The sequence below is a fragment of the Chiloscyllium plagiosum genome, unplaced genomic scaffold (genome assembly GCF_037043375.1).
Source record: "Chiloscyllium plagiosum isolate Xiang-an unplaced genomic scaffold, Cpla_swu_hap1 HiC_scaffold_1, whole genome shotgun sequence".
Lineage (NCBI taxonomy): Eukaryota > Metazoa > Chordata > Chondrichthyes > Orectolobiformes > Hemiscylliidae > Chiloscyllium > Chiloscyllium plagiosum.
The window spans coordinates 75,920,337-75,930,710 of NW_028270139.1; the positions used below are offsets into that span (position 1 = coordinate 75,920,337).

The 10,374-nt window shown below is 39.8% G+C and overlaps 1 long non-coding RNA gene across 2 annotated transcripts; it reads left to right on the top strand.

Moving 5' to 3' along the window:
* Nucleotides 1–3,266: 3,266 nt before the first annotated feature.
* Nucleotides 3,267–9,856, top strand: LOC148152145 (uncharacterized). Of its 2 annotated transcripts, none has more exons than XR_015758218.1 (3): nucleotides 3,267–3,379; nucleotides 3,923–3,994; nucleotides 9,110–9,856. It is a non-coding gene; the product is annotated as an uncharacterized LOC148152145 (long non-coding RNA). The 2 variants fall into 2 exon arrangements; XR_015758206.1 differs by having other exon boundaries at nucleotides 3,282–3,339.
* Nucleotides 9,857–10,374: the final 518 nt, after the last annotated feature.

The following is a 10,374-nucleotide window of genomic DNA, read 5'->3' on the forward strand; positions in this document are numbered from 1 at the left end:
GAAACTTTCTCCAAACGACGCAGTTTATTTTCAGTTTCAGTGTACTATAAGGTTTATATATTTCTCTCTCTCTCTCGGAACCTCTGCAGAAGCAGAGAGAGAGAGAAAGACTACGTTCGCCAAGGGAACGCTTTGACAGGTATTCTGCTGCCAAAGACTTGCATTGCATTGAGTGGGACCCCCGACGGATGCAAACCCAGAGCCTTTGAACGCAGAGCTGAAGGGCTCCAATGTCGGCTTAGTGAACGATTTAGTCACTGTTTCATTAAGCACTATTTGAACCTTACAACATGTGGTAATTTCTAGGGGCAAGTTAACCGCCGTGTAAAAGAAGGATTATGTGGTAGGGACACAAGAAAATTAGCGAACGGTTAATTTAACTGGTTTCTGGCAGAATTTTCGCTACATTCCTAATTGACTGGGGAAGCAGGTGAGGTTGGCGCATTCAGACTCGCATTTAGGGTGGGAATAAATAGGTCCTATTTAACTCGCTGTTGACAATCTATCATTGCAGAAAGACACAGAATAACTATTAGTTTAATTTTTCATTAATTAAATTAGACCCTGTCTCGCAGGTGGAGAGATCAAAGCCATCCCACCAACAAGTAAGTATAACCAAAAAAAAACAACCCCCACCCCCACCCCCCAGCCCCCTTTACTGAGTTGTGGGCCACGGTTTTAAGACTTCAGACCAGCTGCTGGGACTATACTGGTCTTTGTAGGCAACAAATGTGAACCGCAGAGAATGAGGAAAACTGTCAAAACAAGACACAGAGGAGAAATCTACCACTGATTAGCGTCAATCAAGCAGCGAAGACGGAAAATAATTAATAGCAATTATTTCCACCTTCTCTCTCCTTACGGGGCTTGCAGTTTCGATAAACATAAATTTTATCAACGTCGGTGTCATACACCTGATATACGTGCTGTCTTTATGGACTGCTCTCTGCATTGTTATTGTCACTGTTCTTTTTTTCTTTGCTCTTTGTGTCTTATAGAAACTGCGCCAGGAAGAAACAAAATTGATACTAATCCCGCAAAGCAGGCCATTGACTCCTTTGAATTTTACTTCTCCAAGCCACTGAGAGGTGGAAATGACAATAATGTAATTATTTAAGTGCAGCTTGAGCGAGCAGCGCCTCTCATAATGTGGCCAAGCATACCGTTGATTTCACAGCACAAAGCGCAAAACGCACCGCGCCTCCCCAGCCCGCTGCCCCGCTTTCGGCCTTGTTTTGTTGAACAATATTCGGGTTTTAAAAGTTTCTCAAACTTATAGTGTAGGATTGAAAAGGCAGCTTGTAATAAATCAGGCCCTTTTGGTTAATAAGGCGACGGAACACACAAAAGAGTCGGAACTTAGTACCTGTGTCTGGTAGACGAGGTGAAAGATGCAAATGACAGAATATTCGCAAGGAAAAATACTCGAATCCTCCAAATGGCTCTTTTGTGAGTTTCTTTAGAAATCAAGCAATTCTGCATGACAAAGAACAATTAATAAGCCGCCTTTTCACGAGCTAGCAGCTGGTACCCCGCCGGGAAACTAGGGGAAAATCAGAGATGAATGCGCGCAAAAGTTTTGTTTTGCGCACCGACATCTACTGTTTGGAAGTGCGGCCACCTGAACAATGTTGATGAAAAAGGGGACACTTGTGAAGGATCAGGAGCTTTTAATAAGCATAAAACATCTCCAATCATCGATGCTGGAGCTTTCGAAAGACCTTTGGTTGGAGGTGGTGATGTTGGAGATGGTTGGACACGTGGAGACTGAATTACGCGGCAAGCGCCCGGCCAGCACAGTATGCCTCTGCTCGCTTTGTCACTCCTTTCAAACTAACTTTATTTCTTTTTAAAGTGTCAAGCAGGTTGAAGAATGCCATCTTTGTTCTATTAGCGTGTGCCTCATATTGATAATATAGCTGATTTTTTTTTAAAGTTACTTTTTTGTGACTACTTGTCTGTGAAAGAAGCCGGACGCGGCGTCTTAAGAGGCCCAGTCAATAGAGCTGTTTAATGTGATTTATACTTTTGCAGGAATCGAAGGTTTCCCCACTCCAACCTGGATATCTGTTGTATGCACGGAGCAACCTGTGTCCATTTCGGTTAATGTGTTGACAAATAGCAAATAAAGAGATTTAAAATAATTCTGTCTGCCATTCGTATGGTTTTCAGAACTAGGTGGTGCAGGAACTTATTTTTGGAGGGGAGTATAGACAAATCATTCGTGTGCTTGTGTGCAATTAGTTTCCACTTTGATCAATTTCTATACACACTGGTACATGAGATAGATGCGGGCGAGTATTCTGACTAAGATTTCCGACCTTTTTTATGAACTTGCCGTTAAATCCAAAAATTATTCAAAGGATTGCAGAAAGCAGTGGGTAGTACTTGGGTGCGTTGCTGCAAATTGTGGTGGGGGGGGGGGGAGATACGTAGGAATACAGGTGAGTGTAGTTCAAATGATATCGTTGCTGTGTTGTCGAATTAACTTTATTTGTCGGCAGTTAGAAAATGCCACAGGAAAGGATCCCGATACCATATTGTCTAGCTATCACCCATTGTTACAGTTAACCTGAGAATGCAACTTTTAAAAAAAGGTTTTGTGATTTACACATGAAAGAAGTGAAACTATCATGGTATTCAGACAGATGAAAGACTCAACAGACAATCAAGGTGTTTTACAATGTATAATTTCAGTTACATCACACCTTAAATTTTTGCTGTAAATTCTGTGTGTTAGGATTGAGTCCTCCACAATCACCTGATGAAGGAGCGACGCTCCGAAAACTAGTGCGCTTCCAATTAAATCTGGACTATAACCTGGTGTTGCGTGATTTTTAACTTTGTACACCCCAATCCATCTCCAAATCATGATACCAGTGACATTTGGCTCATTGAATCAGTAAGTGAGATAATTTGGGGCAGTATCTACAGAGATGCGCATGGGTGTATCTGTGAGCTGTTCTCAAATGTTCGAACTTATACATTGCACGTCCATTCCGATTCAATGGAAAATGCTAATAAATTGTGGGAAAGTGCGAGTATATACAGTGAGTGGCACCACAGTGCTATCGTTAATCCTTTGTGGTTTGTTAATGTTGCTGATTAACCCTGTTTTATCAGATTTGGCTTTAAACCGGTATAAACTACGCCCTGGGAAGATGACGAAACGGGATTGCATTTTGCTGTCAGATTTACCACACCCTCTCAGAAGTTTTCAACGGCCTTCCCCGGTTCACAGTCACTCCCACAAACTGCTGTGGGCCGTAACGTACTGCTAGCACCAGTGTGTGGCATCGCCGCTGGTTTCCATTACTATGTATTCAGCAACAGGCCGTGGTCAGACTTTCCTAATTTCAATCATGGCAGGAGTCTTTGTGTGTGTAGTTTAACTGATAAAAACAATTTATTTCCAAAAGTACACACGCGCCGTCAGAAATTTCAATTCCTGTTGTATCTTAAAAACTGAGCTCCGAGTTAATCCTTGGGGACTCTTACATATTGTGGGAATTGCAGTCATAATTTGAAAGCATGTTTTAAACATATTTACGTATCTGTATAAACACGCAAAACAGAAAGAGATGGAGAAAACCTGATTGTGCGAATGGGAAAATGCACGGAGTAGCTTGTGGGCTTTTTGTACCGATAATGTTTAATACCAAACATATGACCGTTCGTGAATGTGTTTGATGGGGCATGAAGGGGTTAGTTATCAGTGCAGGTCGTTATAACTTGTCTGACACTGTTACTGACATTGGTCTAGCAGTGTGAGAGAAAGGATGCAGATTAGTGGCGGAAAGATCTTGCTGGTTTTTATTAGAAGACTATGAAGCTTTAATAGGGGCAGTCCCGGTCACGGAAATCAGAATATGATACAGGCCACACGTTGTTTTAACATTGATATGCTTTCCCTCTTTTACAGCATTTACTCGTCCGTGAGCGCAGGACTACCGTAATGCAAAACCATTTTAGATGTGCACCAAGGAAGGTAAAGGTGAGGTCGCCATCGACCCGAAGCACCATAGTACTACTTTCTCATTAGAGAGAGATGACTGGTGGGAGTTTAACCTGATGGTCACTCCGCCTCAGGCGAGGGCCAAAGGTTGAGAAGGTGGGATCTTTATGGTCGTTGTATCGTGCATCACTGTGGCGATCTGATTGAGACATAGCGGGAACAAGGGATTGTGACTCATGCAGTATAATCAGGGCCCAGTGGAAAGTCACTGACAATTTTATGTTTCAAATTATTAACAATAGCGGAACGTAGACAATCTCAACGAAATAGAGCACAACCACTTAACTGGGATTCAACTTTTTTATCGTCGTGCATAGAATGACCTCGAGCTGTTGTGTAGCTGTGCTCTCCAATGGACTGAACTATATTCAGGTTAGGTTAGGTCAGGTTAAGTAGACAATTAAGAAGTGATGAAATTAGTATGCATTCTGATCTTATGCCTCTACAAGATGATAGGCATCTTTATACCATTTATTTTCTCACGTCTTCATTTAAAATAGTACGGAATATCAGAATGAAATAATCTTGCAAACAATAATCTGTCCACTGAAATTTAAAATTTCCATATAATATTTCCATAAGACATAAAAATATTTTGTGAAATATAGATGAATTATTTGCCACCTCTGCCATTCACTAAGACCATGGCCTAACCCCTCTGCTTATATTCCTTCATTTCTTTGGGAACAGAAATAAAGAAGTCTCAGATTTAAATTTAACAGTTGGCCCAACATCAATTGTTGTTTGCTGCAGAGATTTGCAATTTTCTGCCATCGTTTATTAAGTGTTTTCTAACTGCACTCTTGAAATTCCTGATTCCAATTTTTATACAATGTCACTAACAGTAACCAGAAAGTAGGAAAATGTATTAAAAAGGAATAATTTGAACTTTCAAAAGGGTAAGACAATTGTCATTGGGTATTTTAACCTGTATACAGACTGGAAAAATCAGATGAGAAACAATAATCTAGATGAGGAATTCATTGAATGTTTTCAGGGAAATGTTTTGGACCAGTATATTATGGCATCAACCAGATGGGGGGTTATTGTAAACCTGGTTTCGATCAACGTGATATGATGAATTGCTGATCTCATTGTGAACATGCCTTTGGGTAGCAGTGAACATTATGTGATTTAATTTTACACAGAGATTAAGGGAGAGAAGTGTGGATCTAAGACCACTACTTTAAATTTAACAAGGACAATTATGAAGATGTGAAAGTAAACTGTCAATGTAGGTAAAGTGGTAGATCACTGGAGATGCAATGACAAACATTTAAGGAAATATTCCATAAAATGCACAAAAGATACACTCCAACAAAGAAGAAAAATTCTAAGGAATGGATCTATCATCAATGATTAATCAAGCAAGTTCAAAGATGATATAAACTTAAAAAATGTAATTGTGAAACATAGTTGGCAGTTCAAAAGATTGGACAAAATATATTTTAAAAAGCCAAAATGAATAAAAGATCAATAAGGAAAAATAAGGAGTCTGAGAGAAAGTAAGCCAAAATTATAAAAACAGATAGGAAACGTTCCTTTGGATGCTTGAAAGAAAAGAAAATGGTTAACAAACAAAGTGTTGTCCCACAGAAAATGAGTCTGAGGAATTAGTGTTGAAGGATAAGTAGATAGAAGATGAACTGAACAGATATTTTACATTGATCTTCATTAGAGAGGAACAAGCAGCATTTCAGAAAAGCTGTACATCAGGAATTGAAAGAGAGTGAGGAACTTGAGAAATTCACAATGACCAGGGAAAGAGTACCAATTAAATTTTTGGAACAGTGAGATGGTAAGTTCCTGAGTCCTGATGGATTTGAACCTTGGATCTTAAAGAAAGTAGCTTTAGCTGATTTTAATGTGACAAAACCTGTTACATTTAGGGAAGGTTCCTTTAGATTGTAAAATAGCTAATAATTCCTTTATTCAAAAAGCGAAGGAGGCAGGAAACTGGAAATTACAGATCAATTAGATTAATATCTATCATACGGAAATATTAGAAACTCTTGTTAAAGACATTGTAATAGGATATATGGATAATGTCAAGGTAACCAGAGAGAGTCAACTTGGTTTTATCAAAGAGAAATCATGTTTAACTAATTCAGTGAAGTTCTTTGAAGAAGCAATATGTAGTGTGAATAAAGGGGAACCAGTGGATGCTCTGTACTTAGATTTAATCCTTAGATGCTCTGTACTTAGATTTCCTAAAAAGGTGCCACATCAGATCTGCTTTCAACTGTATAATCACAATCAAACTAATCTCAAAACTCCGAGACCTAGGTCAAATGCAATGGTCAAGAAGGCACAACAATGCCTTTTCTTCCTCAGGGGGCTTAGGAAATTTGGCATGTCCATAAAGATTCTCACCAACATTTAGAGATGCACCATAGAAAGCATTCACCCAGAGAGTGGTGGGTGTGTGGAATGCTTTACCCCAGAAGGCAGTGGAGGCCCAGTCTCTGGATTCGTTTAAGAAAGAGTTGGATAGAGCTCTCAAGGATAGTGGAATTAAGGGTTATGGAGATAAGACAGGAACAGGATACTGATTTAGGATGATCAGCCATGATCATAATGAATGGTGGTGCAGGCTCAAAGGGCAGAATGGCCTACTCCTGCACCTATTGTCTATTGACTATTGTCTATCTGGGTGCATAACAGCTTGGTACAGCAATTGCTGTACCCACAACTGTAAGAAACTACCAAACATTGTGCACACGGCCCATATCATCATGAAAGCCAACCTCCTATCCATGGACTCTATCTAATTTTGTTGCTGTGGAAAGGCTGCCAATGTAATCAAAGATCCCTCCCACCCTGGTAATACCCTCTTCCAACCTCTTCTGACAGACAGAAGATGCAGAAACTTAAACACACATACCAACAGGTTCAAGAACATCTTCTTCCCTGCTGAATGGACCTCTCTAATTCCAAATCTATTGTTGATCTTGCTTTTGTGCACCTCCTGTGTAGCTGTAACCTTGTATGCCTTGCTCTGTCTCAAAACCCTATGATATGTATGTCCTTGTATGTTATGATCTGCCTGTTCTGCACACAAAACAAAACTTTTCACTGGACGTCAGTAAATGTGACAACATTTCATCAAATCAAAGGCTTTTGCAGAAATTTAAGCCTTATGGTGTTAGGCTAACATATTGGCATGGACAGAGTATTGGCTGGCTAACAGAAAGCAAGGAGTCGGAATAAGTGGATCTTTTTCAGGCTGGCAGAATGGTGTACCGGGAATTGGTACTGGTGCCTCAACTACTTACAAAGGAACTGAAGGAGAACGTCAGGACTGCAGATGCTGGAGATCAGAGTCAAGAGTGTGTTGCTGGGAAAGCACAGCAGGTGAGGCAGCATCCAAGGAGCAGGAGAATTGACGTTTCAGGCATAATCCCTTCATGAGGAATGGTGATTCCTGATGAGGGACTTATGCCCATAACATCAATTCTCCTGCTCCTCAGCTGCTGCCTGATCTGCAGTGCTTTCCCAGCAACACACTCTCGATAAAGGAACTGAAGGTATGGGAGCTAAATTGGCTGAAATTGGTTAAAAAATGAGATGTGAAGAGGAAATAAGGAAGCTACATTTGGAAGGAAGCTACATTTGGAAGTGAATGGGCAAAGATCTAGCAAATGGCGTATCATGAGAAAATGTGAAATTGTCCATTTTGGTAGAAAGAGTAAAAAAGAAGCAGATTATGTAAATGGTGAGGTGTTGCAGAGTTTTGAAAAGCAGAGAAACCAGGGTGGCCTAGTGCATGAAATGCAGACATTTAATATGCAAATACAATGAGTAATCAGGAAAGCAAAAATAATGTGACGTTTTACTGTGAAGAGAAGTGCAAGAGTAGGGAAGTTAGGCTTCAGTTGTATAGGGCAGTGGTGAGACCACATCTGGTGTATTATGTCGAGTACTCATCACTGTAGTTAGGGAAGGATGTTAATGAATTTGAAGCAGTTCAGAGAAAATTTACTGGATTAATGCCTGGAATGAGAAGATTCCCTTATGAGGAGAGGAAAGTCAAGAAGAGGTGACTTAATAGAAATGTATAAGATCCCAAAGAGACTTAGTTAGGGTACTGAAATGTTGAAAGGATATTTCCTTTTGTTGGAGGACCTAGAGCTAGGAGTAATAGTTTACAAGTAAGCCCATTTAAATTAGATAAAGAAACATCATTTATCTCCAAATGTTGTAAGCCTTTGCAATTCCATTCCTCAGAAGACAGTGGATGTAAAATATTTTAAGGCAGAGATACATAGATTCTTGATTCTCAAAGGGTTGAAAGGTTATTGGGGGTATGAAGCAATGTACGGTTGTGGTTCAAATCAGAGCAATGATGATCTTATTGAATGGAGGAGCAGGCTTGTTTGGCCAAATGGCCTACTCTTGTTCCTTGATTGAATGTTCAGATATTTGTGTGTTTCCTAATCCTAAATTCTCCAATCAGGAGAAATTATTTCCCTCTTCCTATCTGGTATCAGTTAATATTCCAGATTTCAGGGAATACAATCATTGTTAGTGCAATAGCTCCCCATAATTTAACCCTTAGATGTCAGGTATCATTCAAATTAATGCACGTTATACTTCCTAAAAACACGATTATTTGCAACACAATCATCAACACAAAAGTCCAAGGGTAATCTAGTCCTCTAGAAATACGTTCTAGTGTTTCCTTAGCCTTTTTAAAATTGTTTTTGCACCATCTACATTGAGAATACAAGGAATTAGGAGGCATTGTGTAACCATGTAATGCTCTAGTTAGCCAATACCTCAAGTATTGTGTTCAGTTTTAGGTATCATGCCAGAGGAAAATATTTGAGTCCAAGAATTAAGTGTTTCCCTGCCTAAAGTAAAACATGGTGTAGAGGTGCCAGTGTTGGACAAAGTCAGAAGTCACATCATTAAGCAGGAAACTACTCAGCCTTCAGCATAACATCGACCACAACACTACATACAACCCTGCCATGGCAACTTCTGTCAGATCATCGACATGAATATTACCATTACACATAAGAACACCACCCACCATGTACATGGCAGATACTCATGTGATTTGGCCAATGTTGTCTATCTCATGCATTGCAGGCAAAGATCCCCCCAAGCATGGTATACTGGCAAGACCATGCAGATGCCATGACAATGGATGAATGTACACTGTGCAACAATCGTCTGACAGGAATGTTCCTTTCCAGTTGGGGAATACTTCAGCATTCAAGGACATTCAGCCTCCGATCTTTGGGTCAGCATCCTCCAAGGCAGAGTTCAAGATACACAACAGTTCAGAATGGTGGACTAGAAACTGATAGCCAAATTCTGTACCCATGAAGACTGCCTCAGTTGTGATCTTGGGTTCATGTCACACTAAGTGTCACCCCACCAGGCTGTTCTGTATTTGTAAAATTTTCTTTACTGTCCTGTTTTGACACCATCACCTTAATAAATTGTTATGATCTCTCTACCTTCACTAGTTTGTACCGTTTTGGATTACTTATTAATTTGGTTAGACCCTCGACATGCAACTATTATACCTATCATGTTATTGCAGTCATTCAGCTTGTCTCCAGCACCACCTTATTTTAAATTTTTTGCAATTATCTTTCTGGCTCATTTAATTGGATTACAGGTCATTCCTTCACTTGTTATTCAGCTGTTGACACTTCATTCATACCATTTGACCACTCTTGGTCATCTGCAGAGACTTGAATATTCAACAGTCCACCCACACCATTTGTATGAATTTTGAACTCTCTGCTTATAAATTCTGTGTCTGTGTGCTCTTCTTTGTCACTACACCTGATGAAGGGGCAGTGCTTTGAAAGCTTGTGAATTCAAATAAATCTGTTTGACTATAAACTTGAGTTGCGTGACTTCTGATTAAAGTAAACCAGATCAGATTTTATGACAATTGACAATGGTTTCCATTAGTACAGTTTTTTTTTAATTGAAGTAGAAATTTCACCAACAGCCTTGGTGGGATTTGAACCCTTGTTCCCAGAATATTAGACTGGGATTTGCTGAGTCCCTACTACAGTGATATGTGCATTACACCATCAGCTCCCTTCTAAAGTCAAACCTGTTAATAAATACAATCCACTTATTTCACCATGAATAGTTGAGGCCTCAACCCACATACTGTATATGCTGCCAATAGAGCTAAGACTGCTAAGACCACTGCAAATGCTGTATATAGACTGGACTTACAAAAGGCAAAAGAACAACAAAAGGAAGTACTGTACTATGTACCAAATCCTCCAGCATGAATGGGTCGCGGATGTCCCTAAGTTCAAACTTAAACAAAGAATACAGATGCCCTTCATAGACCAAACCGTTGCAGAACTGAGTAAGTAAAT